General features: G+C 42.5%; 1 protein-coding gene across 1 annotated transcript in view; it reads left to right on the top strand.

The window, feature by feature from the left end:
• Window positions 1–264: 264 nt before the first annotated feature.
• The window catches only part of SLC7A2 (solute carrier family 7 member 2), a 72,182-nt gene continuing 54,309 nt past the window's right edge, over window positions 265–18,137 (top strand). The window contains exon 1 of the mRNA XM_042934390.1: window positions 265–335. The gene's annotated coding sequence lies outside the window, so the exon portion shown is untranslated. The remainder of the gene's footprint in view (window positions 336–18,137) is intronic.

The following is an 18,137-nucleotide window of genomic DNA, read 5'->3' as shown; positions in this document are numbered from 1 at the left end:
CCCGAGGGAGCGCACGGCCGCGGTGCCCGGGCTCGGGGCTGCAGAGCGCCCCCGCGGCGCTGCGGCCGGACGCCGCCTACCCCGGGGATTGGCCCGCGCGGCCGGGACGGGGGGCGGCCGGCGCGGGGGAGGGAGGAGGCGGCCCCGCCCTGCCCCGCGCCCCGCCCCCCGCACGGCTACACAGAGGGGCGCCCACGTGCCCAGCCCGCCTTCTGCAGCGCAGCGGCCCGGGGCGCTCCTCTCCGCGCGGACCAGCGAGGCGGCGGCCGCTCCTTCAGCCTCCCGGAGCCGCTCGCCCACCATCGCCCCCTCGGCGCGACCCTAGCACCGCCCCAGTAAGTTGCCAAGGGTCCGGTCGCGCGGAGGGACCGCAGGCGAGGGGCGGCCTGGGCTCCGGGGCCGGACGGGAAGGGCCGGGCTGGGGCGCCGAGGGCCCCGAGGCCGCGCCGCCGGGACTCGGAGATGAAGAACCCCGGGGCCGCGGGAGGGGGCTGCCGCCGCAGACCCTCGTCCCTGGGGGCTGCGCCTCGCCCTGGCCAACCCCGCGCGGTCGCATGTGCCGCGAGGCGTCGGGGTCCGCGGGGACTGCGCGGGTCGCGGGGGCTGGGGACGGCCGGCACGGAGACCCTGCGGGGGCCCTTGAGGCGCTCTTGTCCGGGGCGGGGAGGAGAGGGGCCCTGGGCACCCGTCTCCGGGAGGGCACACTGAGGGGTCCCCGAAGTCGCCTTCCAGAGAGTTTTGATTTAAATATAGAACAGCGCTTGGAGCCCTGGAAGCCTTTCACGTCCTAGACCTGACCGGGACGGGTAGGACAGGTAAAATGGCCCGTCGCGGTGTGTGTTTGAAAGTAAAGGGGTGCCGTTTTAAGCCCGTCGGGGACGGGCTATACTCTTAAAGCCTACTGCCTGGAGTCTTCAGCTTTGAACTCGAAATGCCGTTCTTGATGCTTCGGCAGTCACCTAGCCCATCGCCTCACAATACCCTTCCAGCGGAGAACTTTCCAACACGTGTATCCAGACGATGGAGCAACGTGTTCAAAGACGGTATCTTAAAGGGCCTTAAAAGTACTCTCATGGAGTCCTGTGAGTCTTTATAAGTGGAAACAGTGCCCAGATTTCGGGAGTAAAAAGGTCCAACCTGTTGAGACTTTGAAGTATTCATGCAGAACTGCCTGCAAAAGCGTTCAGGGGACTCTTAGGACTGGTAATAAGATTTATCTAGTCGCAAGTACAGAAACATTCATCCTTGAATGAGGGAGGATCCTCAGATTTTAGGAGCGTGCTGAACGTTGGCGGGGGCCTGGCATATCAAGTAAGTGCGTATGTGACCTCTGACTTGATACTTTGGCACTCTTGCAAAACCTCAGTCACCTCTTTCTCCACTGAGCCTTAATAATAATTATCTCCCCAGGAAATCACAAGTATTTGTGTTTGCGCTCTTTTGTCTAAGGGGTGGACAGGATAATAATAGTTTTATATGCTTTCTTATCTTGCTTTTTCCCTTTGTACTATTAAACCCTTTTTTTCTTTTAGTTGCACTGACGCTTGATATGAACTGTTTTAGTGCAGAACAGCATATGCATTTTCTTAATATTTTGCTTTACTACAGAGTTTCTACTTGGCTGCTCTGTGTTAATGCTGAGAGGCCACATTATTTATTAGGATTTTTTCACCTTTCTCCCTTGCCTCTCAGTTGTTTCCACATCATGCCTTGATTGGGGAATGTCATTTACCTTAAAGCATTTTAATCTTTAAGGGTGTGATGTGGCCTTGGAGACCCGAATAAAACTCTGTCTGGTATCTCCTGGGATTCAGTTTGCAGAATCCTCGGCCTCTTCAGCACATCGTCAGCAAAGTCCTTTGGATTCCAAAGTCTCTAAGCATTATCACTGGACTTAGAGTCTGTAAAAGAGCATGGAGGCTGGGAGTGGAAACAAGGTTGAAAAGACAGAATACTCTAACATTTTCCATCTCATATTCTCATATATTTTTGGGTTTTGGACATATGCACCTGAAGAATTTTAAAGTTCTTGCTTTCCACCGGAAGCCGGCTCCCCTTTGCGGAGTGGGAGTGCCTAGGCTCCATTCTACATGGCCCACCTTCTGTTGTCTTCTCATGCTTCCTTGCTGAAGTTGTCATTGCTTCTCTTGGCTCTTCTGGCCAGACCTGGGCCCTCATTCATGGCTATTTCTTCTTCTTTCAGTCCACTTTTCAAATGGGTTTTCTCTCATCATTTTTCTTTGGTGGCTTCTCTACTTAGCCTAGTTTCTGTCTTCTCTTCTGTTTTATTTGTTTGCTATTCCATATACCTTTACTATATACCTATATAAGTATTTTTTTTAAGTGTTCAGGGCCATCTGCTAGTTTTATTTTGATGCCCTTCAGTGACCAACTTTCAGAACAGAATATTGAAAACATCCTACCTTGCTGTGTGTTTTATTATTTTCCCAAACATGATATGAACACATTGATTCTTAAGGACTGGCTTCTTAGAGGCCACTTACTGGATGTTAAGCATTTAAAACAAAAGCCGAATTTTCAGTTGAATCTATTTCTCAACATTCACATGCTTAGTACTGTATGCTTCATTTGAATGTTTTGTCATCCAACTAGTACTGAAAAACTCATTTAACGGTAAGATTTCACTTACGTGAGACCACTCATCTAAATGGTTTGCAAAATCTGCGTGGTTAACCCATACTACACCTTTAATCTGAGTATTCAAAAACATACTGATAAAGCCTTGATTAAAAAAAAAACTTGGGGCTCCTGGGTGGCTCAGTTGGTTGGGCGTCCGACTTTGGCTCAGGTCATGATCTCGCGGTCCGTGAGTTCGAGCCCTGCGTCGGGCTCTGTGCTGACAGCTCAGAGCCTGGAGCCTGTTTGAGATTCTGTGTCTCCCTCTCTCTCTGACCTTCCCCCATTCATGCTCTGTCTCTCTCGGTCTCAAAAATGAATAAACGTTGAAAAAAAAAAACACTAATGAGATCATTCTTTTCATCGTCACCTGTTGCAGTAACTTTTCATTCTACTGCCTAACAATGTCTGCACGTGACACATGCTCAATATGTCATTGTTGAATGGATGCCACTGATTTCAATAATTTGAGAAAGGGTGCTATTTATGTCTTTGACTGTATATTCCTTAATTAAGTTTCCTTCACTGAAAATCCCTATTCTGTTCCAGACACTGGACAACCAAAAATTATGTGTAGCTCCAGTTTTGGAAGGATTTTTCAGTTAGTTTTACATTAAGGAAACCTTTCATCGATGGATTTATGAGTAGGTTTTTTTGTTGTAATTTTATACGAAGTAACAATACCTATAAACAGATGACTTGGGTACTGTCTATACCAGAAAGCAAGTAAGGAACACGCTCTCTAATACATGAAAATGATGCTGCTTTCTATTTCATCATCAAAAGTACCTGTGCTTGGCGTTTTTGTTTTATTGGTAGTAATAAATTTGTCTTGGTTCTTCTCATATAGTCTCTTACTTGCCTTTTTGGCTATTGTTTTAGAATTGTTGTCCATGGCTGTGGCAGTGTTGGAGATGCCTTTGATAAAACCAAACCAACAGCTAGGGGTTCATTCTCAGCAGGCTCTAAATAGTTGACCAGGTTCTCAGTAACTTAGTTAAGATAATCAGAGCGTGATTGATCTATTAATTTTTCATGTCCAACTTAATAAACATAATATTAATCTCTGGAAGCAAACAGTGTACTATTGTTTTCTTTGTACTTATGGACTCAAACTTTGCATGTTTGTAGGAAAGCCCTCTGCTGTCATTAGTTAACCTTCTCATTGATAAGTACAAGTTGTATTGACTTTAAGATTTGAGGTAAAGTGGTTTTTATTTAAAATGCTGGATTTAAATATGTGGGTTGCATTTCTTCTGTTCCTATTCAGACTTTTACTTTGGAATCTCTGTTCAGAGAAATCCATGGGTATGTATGGACATACATTATTGAAGATCTATTTTTCTGGGTGTGTATGGACATACGTGGTTATAAAACTTGGGGTTTCTTACATCTAAGATGGAATCATCAGGCTACAGTGTCCTATGTGATGATTTCATTCTGCAGATGTCATAAATTTAATATTATGCCTCTCTCCATCCTTCTTCAAGAAATAAAATAAAAATAAAATCCATACCCACCCATTCATTTCCGGTGCTGCATATTAGTACCTCTCTTCAGAATGTGAGCCAATCTGGGATTCTGCAGTGAGGCAGATGGTATAAGAACGTTCCTTAACCTTTCTTCCAGGAGTTAAAAAAAAAGCCCTATGTTGTATTCATTTTTGGAATATTTTGTGAACAATACACAGCAAAGAATTTTTATTTCCCTTGTTGATTCTTGCTAGTTTTTCCCACAGTTCTGGGGAAAATTCTTTTCTTTCCTTAACCCAATCTGGCTTCAGGAAGCCTCCCTAGGTCTTTATACAATTATATGTAATACAATGCTGTTTATTGCCTTCAAAGCCTACTTCCTAGTGAACCTAGTGATCATGGTGGATGGAACTCCATGTCATTAAGGATGCTGAATGATACTGTAATTAAGAGTCTCTCATTTGATACTTCTTTTGCCCCCCCCCCCCTTTTTTTAGTTAAGATTTTAAGATAAGTGGATCTGTTCTGCTTAAAAACAAATGCATGTCTCTTCAGAAAATCAAGACAGTACACCTTAAAGCTTCTTTATTTTACTTCTATGTAAAAGATGTTATAGAAGTTGGTACTTTGATCATTAGAAGAATAAAGATTGGTTAGTTAGGATCTTTTCTTGCCTTGGCTGTGGGTATCTAGCTGCCATATTGGTAGATGATGATAATGATGAGAGTCACCAGTGGAATCAGTGGTAGTGGAATTAAGTAGTCTGTATATTGAACCTTAAGGAAAAAATGGGGTCTTTTTGCATGTTCAGTCTTATTTTTTTATGCTCAAATACGAACTCAGGACAGATTTTCAGAATGCAATTCAATTTCTACTTTAAAAAGCACACTAAGGGGCATCCGGTTGGCTCAGTCAGTTGAGCGTCTGGCTCTTCATTTCCGCCCAGGTCATGACCTTGAAGTTGGTGAGATCAAGCCCCGCATTGGGCTCAGCACTAATAGCGTGGAGCCTGCTTGGGATTCTCTTTCCCTTTCCCTCTCCCTTGCATGGGCGTGCACCTGTGTGCCCTCTCTGTCTCTCAAAGTAAATAAAAATAAACGTTAAAAAGTCACACTAAAATCTCTAGAACTTTAAAAATATTGGAGTGGTGGGAGTAAGAAGTCCTCTCTGTATCATATGCAGAGTGTATTTCCTGAAGCACGTGACTTATCTTCCACCCTTCTCCCTGTTCATGCTGTCTGGGTTCCAAAAGCAGTTATGCATTTGGTGGAAACAACTGGGTTTGATTTTTGTGAAACTAGTAGGCAGAATTTACCACAACTCATATGCAAAACTTAGAGTATTTAGCAATTGTATGTGCATCCAAGTTACTTAATACTGTTTTGATCCATTAGGATTCCTGGAATAGGAAATGAGACTTTGTAACTTTGCTTCTAAGAATATCCTATGAGATAACTCTATTTGGAGTCTTCCAAACAGATGAACAGCGGTTAGTTAATCCATTTTGGAGAAATATGTGTTGTATATATTTACTGCCCAGATCTCGAGTCTGTAGAGAAGCAAAAAATAAGTAACTTGTTTCCTGTTCTCTGGGCATTGACCACCCAGTGGAGGGGTTAACGAGGAAACATACAATGGAAGAACAATGATAAAGCTGTCATCCGGGTGGCAAAAAAAAGCTGGAGGTATAGGGAAGAGAGATAACGATCTATTCCAAACTTTACTTTAAAAAAAAATATGTGTTGTGTTTCTGACATCGACAAAATGCCCAACCAATTTAGGTATTGTCATCATTATAGTTACTATTACTGCTGCTAAAACTACTCTTTCTTTTCCTCTAGTTGCTTTTTGGTAAAACTTGAGTCACTTGGACTTGAGTTCTGGCTGGGCAGTTATTCACCAAAATATGCATTTGGGAGGGCAATAATACTTACTATTAATTTGGCAAAATTGTGTATCATTTATTACCCCAGACCACTAGAAAATTATGTTTTATATATATATATATATATATATATATATATATATATATATATATATATGAGAGAGAGCACATACTAGCATGCAGGGCAGGGGCAGAGGGAGAGAGAGGATGGAGCCCGCCATGGAGCTCGATCCCACAATACTGGAATCGTGACCAGAGCTGAAATCAAGAGTCCAGCGCTCAACTAATGGAGCTACTCAGGGACCTCTAGAAAATTACATTTAATTGCAAATTCAAACTATTCTGAAATGTTTTAGAAGAAGAGTTAAAATGCATTAGGAGATTATATTTTAGATGGAAATCTTTTTTTAAAATTTTTTAAAAATGTTTTTATTCATTTTTGAAGGAGAGAGAGAGAGAGAGAGAGAGACAGAGCCAGAGCATGAGTGGGGGAGGAGCAGAGAGAGAGAGGCAGACACAGAATTTGAAGCAGGCTCCAGGCTCTGAGCTGTCAGCACAGAGCATGATGCAGGGCTCGAACTCACGAACTGTGAGATCATGACCTGAGCCAAAGTCGGATGTTTAACCAACTGAGCCATCCAGGCGCCCCTAGATGGAAGTTTTGAAGAATAAAGCCATTATTAAATTTTTAAAAAATCTTTATTTATTTTTGAAGGAGAGAGACAGAGTATGAGTAGGGCAGGGGCAGAGAGAGACGGAGACAGAATCTGAAGCAGGTTCCAGGCTCTGAGCTGTCAGCACAGAGCCTGACCCAGGGCTCGAACTTACTTACAGCCTGTGAGATCATGACCTGAGCTGAAGTCGGACACTCAACCAACTGAGCCACCCAGGTGCCCCACATTATTAAATTATTAAATTAAGAGAATGAGATTATTTCAATTTCTTTCTTTAACAGTTGGGTTGTTCCATTAAGCAAGGAGGTATATTTACACAAACTTAATGAGTTTGAAATCCATAAAGGGCCTTGTCAAGAATGGAAAGAGGTCTTCATCCACTTTCCCATTATTGCTTCTCCCACAGAACACCCACTACAGATCAAGAAAGCAGACTCTGTCTACACTTTAGCGTTGGTTGCAATCTTTACTTTCAGCTTGGGATGGACAAAGGACCGATTAGAAATGCTGATAGCTGAAGAGATACTTGTCTATCCCACATTAGAGAGGGAAGGGTTGTTTTGTTAGAAGAAAGCACATTTAGTTTAGTGTCTACCATTGACCTAGTAGAAGAAAAAAATGCTGGTTTTTTTTTTAAGTTTATTTATTTTGAGAGAGTGAGAGGAAGTGTATGAGTGCGGGAGGAGCAGAGAGAGAGAATCCCAAGCAGGCTCCACACTATCAGCACAGAGCCCAATGTGGGACTCGATCTCACAAACCATGGGATCATAACCTGAACAGAAATCAAGAGTTGGATGCTTAACCAGCTGAGCCACCCAGGCACCCCTCGGGGTGGGGGGTGGGGGACATGTTTTACAAGAGATTATATAACCCAAACTATATTTACTATAGTCTTCAGCTCCTGTCAGACAGCTCCTGTCTTCAGTCCTAAGTCAGGCTTTAAGGTGGTACAAGGAAGGTCTCCATGTAGACAGGGAGCTGGTGCCAGAGCTCCACCTTCCAGGTTTCAGGTTCTTGCGAAAATACCATTAAAAAAAAAAAAAAAAAAAAAAAAAATCCTCCTGAGAGGGGGATGGAGGTGGGAAGGACAGGTAATTAATTTGCATCTTTACTAGACAAATCTTTCCATTTCTACTAGATAAAAATCACTTCACAATGTTTTTGTTTGATGGACCTTAGGTGCTCAAAATTCCATTAATCCTAGTTGTTTGCAGCACACTGGTGTCATGTCATTGCTGATTGGCTCATGTTTGACCAATAAGTATTATTTCCAAGTTCTTGGGTTGGATGGGGTATGGATATTCAATGTATTATTATTTTAGAATAATACATGAATAAACAAAACTTTAAATAAATTTCTCCTAAATAAATCAACAAATAAAAATCTTTACAAATGTCTTTGTGTTTTTCCTTCAAGTAGAAAACATTTGTATTAAATGAAGTTTTCCCCTTTCATTCAGAAAGACAGTTTTCTTTAGAGTGACTTTTTTTTCCTCCTGAAATTCACTCAGTGTTCACTCCCATGATGTTCCTGGTCTCCTGAAGCAAAGAATACTTAATATTTTGCATAGCCTTCATGGTCTACAAGATGTTTGCAACTTGATAAAAATCTGAATAAAAACTTCACTGATAGTTTGTATCATATTTAGGTATGAATTCCTCTGGGAAAATTCTTTGTCCGGTAAATTCAGGCTAGTCTGCGTGACCTTTTCTCTGCTTTTAATGATCATATTAAACAACACAATTTTATATTTCTGTTTGAATCCAACAGCAAGTTTCAATTCTGTTTCTTTAATTCAGTTGTTATTTGAGCAATCATTTAGGAGATGTTTCTTGGAGACCTAGAAGGAGCCAGGGATGAGCTTTGATACTCCATGCTGAGGGCTCATTAACACTCTGGAGTTATCTTGGCCATGTTAGGAATTTAACTCTTTTGTCCAGGCCAGTCAATGCAACAAAATGACTTCAGATTGGCTGTGTTTAATCAAGCAAAATGAAGTTGCTGTTTTAATTCTTACGTGTGACATTTTGCACTCATCTAGACTTATATGTGAAAGAGTTGACAGAAGAATAAGAAACTTCCTCCAAGTCCAAAACCTACTGAGAGTTCATTTTTTTCACCACGTGAAACAAACAGCACTGCCAAGGTTCTTGGCCAGGTCCTTAGTGAGTTTCTTCGCGAGTTCCGGCGTGCAGTAAAGATTGAGCACCCACTCTGTGCTGTGTGAAGGGTGTGACGTGTAGTGAATCTCCACCCTGGTGGGTCATGGTTTAATCTCTGTGGAATTTGATGGTGTTGAGAGTTACTTCCCTACCAAATCCTCTTCTCTTTGGCTGCTCAATCTATATTACAAATTTACATGAACAGTTTCGGAGGGGAAGGTTATAGAACCATGTTGATATATTAATGAAATTCTCGCGGTCCATGCTGTTTGAGCAGTCTCTGAAATTTAACTGTCCAACTCTTAAAAGATTGGACAAGTGAATCAAATGGGAGAAATTAATTTTTTTGTTTATTTTTGAGAGAGAGAGAGAGCGAGCACGCATAGGGGAGGGGCAGAGAGCGAGAGGGAGACACGGAATCCGAAGCAGGCTCCAGGCTCCAAGCTGTTGGCACAGAGCCCGACGTGGGGCTGGGACCCACGAGCTCTGAGACCATGACCTGAGCTGAAGTTGGACACTTAACCAACTGCACTACCCAGGCACCCCGCCCTGTCTTTTCTTTTCTCTTTTCTCTTTTCCTTGCTTTGCTTTTCTTGTTATTTTCAGAGAGAAAGAAAGTGCAAGTCAGGGAGGGGCAGAGAGAGAGGAGACAATCCCAAACAAGCTCTACACCTTGAGTGCAGAGCCCAAGGCAGGGCTTGAACTCATGAACCATGAGATCATGACCTGAGCCGAAGTCAGACACTTAACCAACTGAGTCACCCAGGTGCCTGCCCCAACTTACTGTTTTTTCTAATGAAAAGTTTCATGACAAGTTTCCTATAATTTGCATCAACTGTATTTGAACTAATGGTACTTAACAGTTTTTTGATAGAGGAGCGCCTCCTTCTTCTGTCCATTCTGATTATATTTTCATAGAAGGAAGAAGAAACATACATATGCATGAAAAATACAAATGCCCCAGTAGTTTTCTGTAATATATCTGGTGGTAAAAGCTGCCCTGAATTCAGTGATTAGGAACCCAGAATGAGGCCCCTGCAATTCAGAAAGCCCTTTCAACTCCTGGGAAGGGTATCTTAGGAGAGACCGTCTGGGGGCCGGATGGGTCTTCATGGGTCCGACATCCTTTCTTCTTGCTGATGTAAAGCTGCTCGTGGCCCACGGAGGGGCTGAGATCTGGCTCAGAGGTAGGTGTGGCTGTGGGGGCTGAGCTGAAAGCTGTGACAGTAACACCATGATGCCCAGGGAAGCAGTGGCCTGACATCAAAGGAACACTTTGGACTTACGTTGTTTCCAGAATCACCATCTTTCTCTCTTCCATATTCCCAGATTTCTATGTCTACATATGGACCAGGAAATAAATTTGATTCTAAGCATAGCTGAGATCACTTTAATTGAATAGTTGTAAATATATACATAAATGGGAAGAAAAACATAAGAGATAAGAATAGTCAGTGCCCTCTTCTCTAAAATTGGAGCATCTTTGGAATGGCATTTGAAATTCAGCCGTATGGCTCAGTGTCAGTCTGATGTGGATATTCTAGAAATCTCTGGAAGTTAATACACTTCAGTGTGATGGAACTAAAGACGTCATGCAGAACTGAAGAGTGACTGCATCACTGCAGATGCTTAATAATGTGCCTAATGAAAAACAGGCAGAGTGAAGAATTTTAATTTTTTTTTTAAGATTTATTTTTGGGAGACAGAGAGTGCAGGCAGGGGAGGGGCAGAGAGAGAGGGAGACACAGAACATGAAGCAGACTCCAGGCTCCAAGCTCTGAGCTCTGAGCTGTCAGCACAGAGCTGCACAAGGGGCTCGAACCCACGAAGTGTGGGATCATGACCTGGGCCAAAGTCGGATGCTTAACTGACTGAGCCACCCAGGTGCCCCAAGAGTGAAGAATTTTGAAGTGGATTTCTCCACTGACATGCTTGTCTTTTGCAAAACTTGCTTTATAAGTGGTTAAGATTTGCACTGTTTTGTTGCAAAGAGCCCTCTTTAAATGCATTACGTTTGTGACATAGTGGTTGTGTAGGTGGCGTAGGACTTTTGTATGCAGTATTCATCAAGAAAAGAACACAAAGCACATTTCCATGCCATTGAGAAGCAATAGTGGGTGTCGATAAAATGTGTAGTACTAGAGTTTTGAAAACATATCTTGGGCTGGTGCCTGTTTTAAACTCTCCTGAAACAGTTTATTTAAAACAAAATCACTTTTTTTTTTTTTTTTGGTTAGATGGTAACACAGGCATAAGGCTCCGTATCCCAGAAATTTGGTTCTGCCGCTATGAAAATGGGGAGATACTGTTGTGATAACTGGTTTTTCCATGCCAAACCCTACACTTAACAGTGCATTGAAAACTGTCTCGTGGGCGATTTGTGAAGCTTTGAAGTGTTCGCTTCCTGCCTCCCTGGCCGTGGACCATTTCTGAGCTCCTGGCACTGTGTATGTGCCGGCCAAGCACAGTGCTAGACAGGTTTGGAAGACGAGGAGGTAAGCTCGTAAGAATGACAATTTAGGGCTCTCTTTTTATAGGATAAGAAACTGAGATATTAAGAGGTGTAACTTCTCTGAGGTTAGACAGCTAGGGGCAGAGTGAAGACTTGATTTCCAGATTTCGACATAGCAAAAGCACGGATTTATATCAGGTATTCTGCTTTTGTGAAAGTAAATCATAATCACTTGTAATATATTACTTAGGTGGTAGGAAGTTTATAAACGGGGAATCGAAGTACAGTTTTTAACCTAGGTTTTTAGATTTTAAAATTTCTTAGAAATTAGCATATTTGAATAAGATATTTTCATGTAGTGGCATTCTTAGGATGTGAACTACTTTTTTTAAATGGCTTGTTTTTACCCCCCACCCACCCCCCAAAAAAGGAAAAATGTAATCTTAACCTAAAAATAAAATGACTTTAATATGGGTTCTAAGCTATCTAAAGTCATTAGGATTTAAACCTCCTAAGTGGTGCTTTTAAGTAAATAAGTTCTGTTTGGAGTGCTATTGTGCTATCTAGAGGAAAAAAAAAGGCTCGATTTTTTACTTTTTCTGATTATCGTAGGTAACAGATGGTTTGCACTTAGTTCAGTGAACCAAACAAAGAGCAGACTTTGCATAAAATTTCTGTTGATGGTGCATTTTATCTCACTGAAATGGGTTGTATGGACCTTCTGAATAATGAATAGCATATTTGTGTTATTCTGATCTTTTCTGCTACAGAGTGCCAGATAAATGTGAAGGACAAACGACCTGGCTTTGCCACTTTAAAAGTTGTACAGTATCAGGATGCCTGGGTGGCTCAGCCGGTTAAGCGTCTGACTTCTGCTCAGGTCATGATCTCTTAGTTTGTGGGTTCGAGCTCTGCGTCGGTCTCTGTGCTGACAGCTCGGAGCCTGGAGCCCGCTTCGGATTCTGTCTCCTTCTGTCTCTGCCCCTCCCCCATTCGTGCTCTCTCTCTCTCTTTGCCTCTCAAAAATGAATAAACGTTAAAAACAAAACAAAACACACAGGCCAGTCCTGAGCACCTCAGCGCAACAGTCAGAGAGCACGTCTGTGGGTTGTCTCCCCTCCGGGCTCCTGTGGCATTGCTCACCACGCCCCAGGAGCTGGAAGGTGTGGTAACAGGAAGGGGACGGGTCTCATAGCTCCGCCCCACCACCTGCTGCCATTGGAAGATCAGAACAACTAGAGGCAATCATTTAAACAATGACTGTTCCTTCCAGGGGATCCTCGGTGTCCAACTTCAGCTCAGGACATGATCTCATGGCTCATGGGTTCGAGCCCCACGTCGGGCTGTGTTCTGACAGCTCAGAGCCTGGAGCCTGCTTTGGATTCTCTGTCTCTCCCTCTGCCCCTCCCCTGCTCACACTCTCTTTCTCAAAAAATGAATAAACATTAAAAAACAAAAGTTGTACAGAATCTATTTTTTACTCTTACTACTGTGCCAACTCGAGGCATGTTGCAGGCCCTGACTAATTTTACAACTGATAAGTTGCTCCAGTGACTTTGGAAACTGCAGCCACTTTTATCTCCTTGAACTACATTGAAATTGTAGTGACTTGGGGCGCCTGGGTGGCTCAGTCGGTGAAGCATCCGACTTCGGCTCAGGTCATGATCTCACGGTCCGTGAGTTCAAGCCCCGCGTCGGGCTCTGTGCTGACTGCTCAGAGCCTGGAGCCTGTTTCCGATTCTGTCTCCCTCTCTCTCTGCCCCTCCCCCGTTCATGCTCTGTCTCTCTCTGTCTCAGAAGTGAATAAATGTTAAAAAAAAAAAAAAAAAAAAAAATTTAAGAAATTGTAGTGACTTAATTTTTGTAAGGATTTTAAACCTGAAACAAAGCCTGGGGAACCCCATCGTACCTCTCTAATCCCCCAGTCTTGAAATTATTTAGTACAGTTGCTGTCTAATGTTTGACTTTCTGTCGATCCAGCAGCCTGTTCTTAGTTGTCGCTTAACTCTTGTGTGGCGTCAAAAGACGGAGGCGTGAGGCAGGCAGGATGACGTGGCTGCCGGGAGGTCACTTGACCAACCAGGAGTTGCAGACACACCTACAGTTGGTAATTGAAAGCTCAGTTGAGAACTTTACTTCATCTCACAGATTGTCTTTTTAACTTTTTTAACGTTTATTCATTTTTTGAGAGACAGGGCATGAGCGGGGGAGGGGCAGCGAGAGAGGGAGACGCAGAATCCGAAGCAGGTTCCAGGCTGGGAGCTGTCAGCACAGAGCCCGACCCGGGGCTCAAACTCAGGAGCTGTGAGATCATGACGGGAGCTGAAGTCAGGCGCCCCTCAGGCGCCCTTCATCTCACATAATTTTAACGCATTACGTAGCAGACGGGGGAATCGGTAAAGTTGAACTACATATTTTCACTTCTAACTTTGTATGCATGAATCAGAATTCAGGCTGTTTTCAAGAAGTGGAAGAAAAGGAAGATTTGAACCAAGTGTAATTTCCGTTGAGATAAAAGGTGAGAAAAGAATGCAAGGATCCTTATTTTTTTTTCCGCCCCCCAGAAAATGATATATGTAGAATAGTGTTTGAAGGCAGAGAAAATAATTTTTCTCTGGGGTTCACTTCCACAGAACTTGCACTGAGATTATTTTCTGAAGCATAATATACAGCATTCCTAGTTTTAATAAATCATGAGATTCTAGGCTCACAAGACACCTGTACATTTCATCACAAACAGAATCATGCCTCACCATTCCTCACAGGTGTGTGTATTGTGTAAGAGTGAGCTGGAGGTTGTATGTGTGCAGACACATCTGCAGAAAAGTCAACATTTCCTAACTAGTAACATTAATGATAATAGTTTGTATTTAAAAACAATAAAATGTTGGTGATATCTATAGTTGTAGAAAAATCAGCATTTTCTCCTTAACTTCTTAATTCCCAACACTAATTGTTCCAACTCTGATGGTTCCAACTCTGTTTCAGTGCTTAGGAAAAGAAGGGCTTAGGACATCAGAAGATCCCTTAAGCTCCTTTCCTGCTCTAGAAGTAAAATAGCAAGTTCCCTTTTATTATTCCCTAGGTTTTCCTATTATTCCCTAGGCTCCCATCAAGAGCCTCCTGATGTCTTTTGTGACCATGTCAGGTATGATGCACTCAGACATAAGAGACCTACTATATGGCTGGGATGCGCGGGGTGGGGGGTGGTGGACAGTGGCAACTGGTGGCCATTTCAGGTAATTCAGCTTATAATCAAGGAAACATTTTCAGCGGGCTACAGGTGTCCTCTCTTCCCTCCTACCTCATTTAGTCTCCTGTCCTCTTCTTAGTTCTACTCCACCCGCCTCTGCCTCCCCCCTCCTCTTCCCCCTCCTCCTCTTGGTCCCTTTGTCCTTTTCTTCCTCCTCCTCATCCCCTGGTCCCCCTTTCTTCTGCCTCCTCCTCCTCCTCCCTCCTCTTGCTCCTCCCTTATCATTCTTCTAGTTGGAAGTGTGAGGGGGCAAACTGTCTAGATAAACCTGAGCCCAGTGCTCACCAGAGACTCAGCTGTCAAGACTGAGCTCTTCTGTGAACCATGCTCTGGTGTCATCCTTAACTGTCTACTGTCCTTGGCGCGTGGGGTGTATTTTCTCCTTTGGATGAGGTCAGCCTTGAAGAACATTGTTAACGGGCACTTGGCAGAGGCTCTGGGGAGCGTGCTGGTGAGTGGAGAAGCTGGTGTCAGCATCTGCTTTCCCTCCACTCCCTCATTCTCTTCGTATACTCCCTTTCCCTCAAGCCTGACTCTAAATGCTAACTTCAGGATAATGGGCAACCTTTTCAGAGTATAAAAATCGACAATGGATGTAGAGAGGTACTTCTGTAATAACTTTTTAAGAAAAATCTGCTTCACTTATAGCATCACATTAACTTTGTGTGGAAGAGGCCCTTGTAGTTACTCTAAAAAAAAAAAAAAAAAAAAAAAGGCCAATGCATTTTCTCAAGAGGTCAGCCCCTCTATGAGTCATCGCTTTTAGTTATGGCTTTTCCAAGTAACTTTTAAATGGAGCTAGTTTATGGCTTGAATTAGAGTAATATAGTTACTGCTTTTTGAAATCCTGTTATGACATTTGTTATTATAGAAATTACTCACAGGATAGAATTCAGTGAATTAGATTTCTATTCGAGTAATATTTATCTTTAAAGCATTAATTATTATATATTTTTAAATTATTGCATTTAAAAGACATCTACTGGCAGAACATATTTTAGATCAGGCTTTTCAAGGATAATAACCATTTTATAAGGACTTGCTGTTATATGGTACTAAATTGGAGGTTGTACAAAGCCCAAACAGCAACCCATCATTGAAGGAATTTCCCATTGAAATACAAATCAAAACCACACTCAGATATCACCTCACACCAGTCAGAGTGGCCAAAATGAACAAATCAGGAGACTATATATGCTGGAGTGGATGTGGAGAAACGGGAACCCTCTTGCACTGTTGGTGGGAATGCAAACTGGTGCAGCCGCTCTGGAAAACGGTGTGGAGGTTCCTCAAAAAATTAAAAATAGATCTACCCTATGACCCAGCAATAGCACTGCTAGGAATTTGCCCAAGGGATACAGGAGTGCTGATGCATAGGGGCGCTGGTACCCCAATGTTCATAGCAGCACTCTCAACAATAGCCAAATTATGGAAAGAGCCTAAATGTCCATCAGATGATGAATGGATAAAGAAATTGTGGTTTATATACACAATGGAGTACTACGTGGCAATGAGAAAGAATGAAATATGGCCCTTTGTAGCAACGTGGACAGAACTGGAGAGTGTGATGCTAAGTGAAATAAGCCATACAGAGAAAGACAGATACCGTATGTTTTCACTCTTAGGTGAATCCTGAGAAACTTAACAGAAACCCATGGGGGAGGGGAAGGAAAAAAAAAAAAAAAAAGAGGTTAGAGTGGGAGAGAGCCAAAGCATAAGAGACTCTTAAAAACTGAGAACAAACTGAGGGTTGATGGGCGGTGGGAGGGAGGCGAGGGTGGGTGATGGGTATTGAGAAGGGCACCTTTTGGGATGAGCACTGGGTGTTGTATGGAAACCAATTTGACAATAAATTAAAAAAAAAAAAGAAGAAAGAATTTCCCATTTATAACTTAGACTCTGAAAGCTAGAATTTAGAGGGTTTGAACCCATACTAGGGCCACCAGAGTTTATGTTTCTTCACAAGCCACCTCTTGACAAACTGTGACTATGGAACCAATAATTGCATGGCATTATATGCCATTCTTTAAGGAAATGAAATCTTTGGCTCATTGGCCCAAAGATAAACTTTAAGCTATTTTATAATTTCATTTTTCTCCTTTAAAAACATATAGCCACTCAGTAGTTCTGGAATGCCCACTAAATGCAGAACTTTTCTGTGTACTTAGATACACACACAAATTTTAAAAAGGATATGTTCTTTGAGCTCTTAGAATTTATACTCTAAGTCAGACTTATTGGTGTCTCTATACCCAGAACAGAGTAACAAACGACATGGCTCTTTTCCTAAGCCCTAGAGACATACAATCCAATATCTATCATTAAAAAATAGAACCCCAGGTGGTTCTGGAGTAAATAAAAATAGCCTTTCTCAACACTCTTAAAGTCCTTTTTTCTACAAAAAAATTTTTTAATTATGTTGAAATAAACATAGCATAAAATATACTGCCTTGCCATTTTTTTAAATTAAAGTCTTAACATTTATTTGTTTATTTTTAGAGAGAGAAAATGCATGAGCAGGAGAGGGGCAGAGAGAGAGAGGGAGGGGGAGAGAATCCTAAGCAGGCTCCATACCATCACCATGGGAGCCTGACATGGGACTCGAACTCACAAACTGGGAAGTCATGACCTGAACTGAAGCCAAGAGTCGGGCACTTAAGCAAGTGAATGAGCCACCCAGGCACCCCACCTGTCTTAACCGTTTTTAAGTGTACATTTCAGTAGTGTTAGTTTATTTAGTTGTGTAACCAACCTCTAGAACTTTTTCATTTTTTAAAACTAAATTCTGTACCCAGAGGACAACTCCCTTTTTCTCTCTCCTCTCAACCCCAGGCAATCATTCTATGGATTTGACTACTCTAGATACTTTATATAAGTGCAATTCAACAGTATTTACCTTTTTGTGACTGGCTTATTTCACTTAGTGTAATGCCCTCAAGGTTCATTCATGCTGTAACGTGTCAGAATAGCCTGGTTTTGTTTTTTTGTTTTAATGTTTATTTACTTTTGAGAGAGAGAGGGAAACCGAGAATCCCAAGCAGGATCCACACTGTCAGTACAGAACCCCACATGGGGCTCGAACTCACAAACTGTGAAATCATGACCTGAGATGAAATCAAGAATCAGACACTTAATTGACTAAGCCACCCAGGCGCCCTGAATATCCTGTTGCTTAGGGCTGAATAATATTCCAGTGTGTGTATAGACCACATTTTGTGTATCCATTCATTTGTCAGAGAATACTTAGATTGCTTCCACCTTTAGGTATTGTGAATAATGCTGCTGTAAACATGCGTGTGCAAATATCTTTTTGAGTCCCTGTTTACAGTTATTTTGAATATATACCCAAAAATGGAATTGCTTAAAGAATCAGTATAGGGATGCATCGGTAGCTCAGTTGGTTAAGTGTCCAACTTCAGCTTACGTCATGGATCTCGTGGTTCGTGGGTTCTAGTCCCACGCTGGGCTCTGTGCCTACAGCTCAGAGCCTGGAGCCTCCTTCAGATGTGTCTCCATCTGTCTCTGTCCTTCCCCCTCTCTCGCTCTCCCCCTCTCTCTCTTTCTTCTCAAAAATGAATAAATGTTTAAAAAAATTTTTTTA

The sequence above is a fragment of the Panthera leo genome, chromosome B1 (genome assembly GCF_018350215.1).
Source record: "Panthera leo isolate Ple1 chromosome B1, P.leo_Ple1_pat1.1, whole genome shotgun sequence".
Lineage (NCBI taxonomy): Eukaryota > Metazoa > Chordata > Mammalia > Carnivora > Felidae > Panthera > Panthera leo.
The sequence above is the reverse complement of the archived record's forward strand: the minus strand, read 5'-3'. Positions and strand labels throughout refer to the sequence as shown.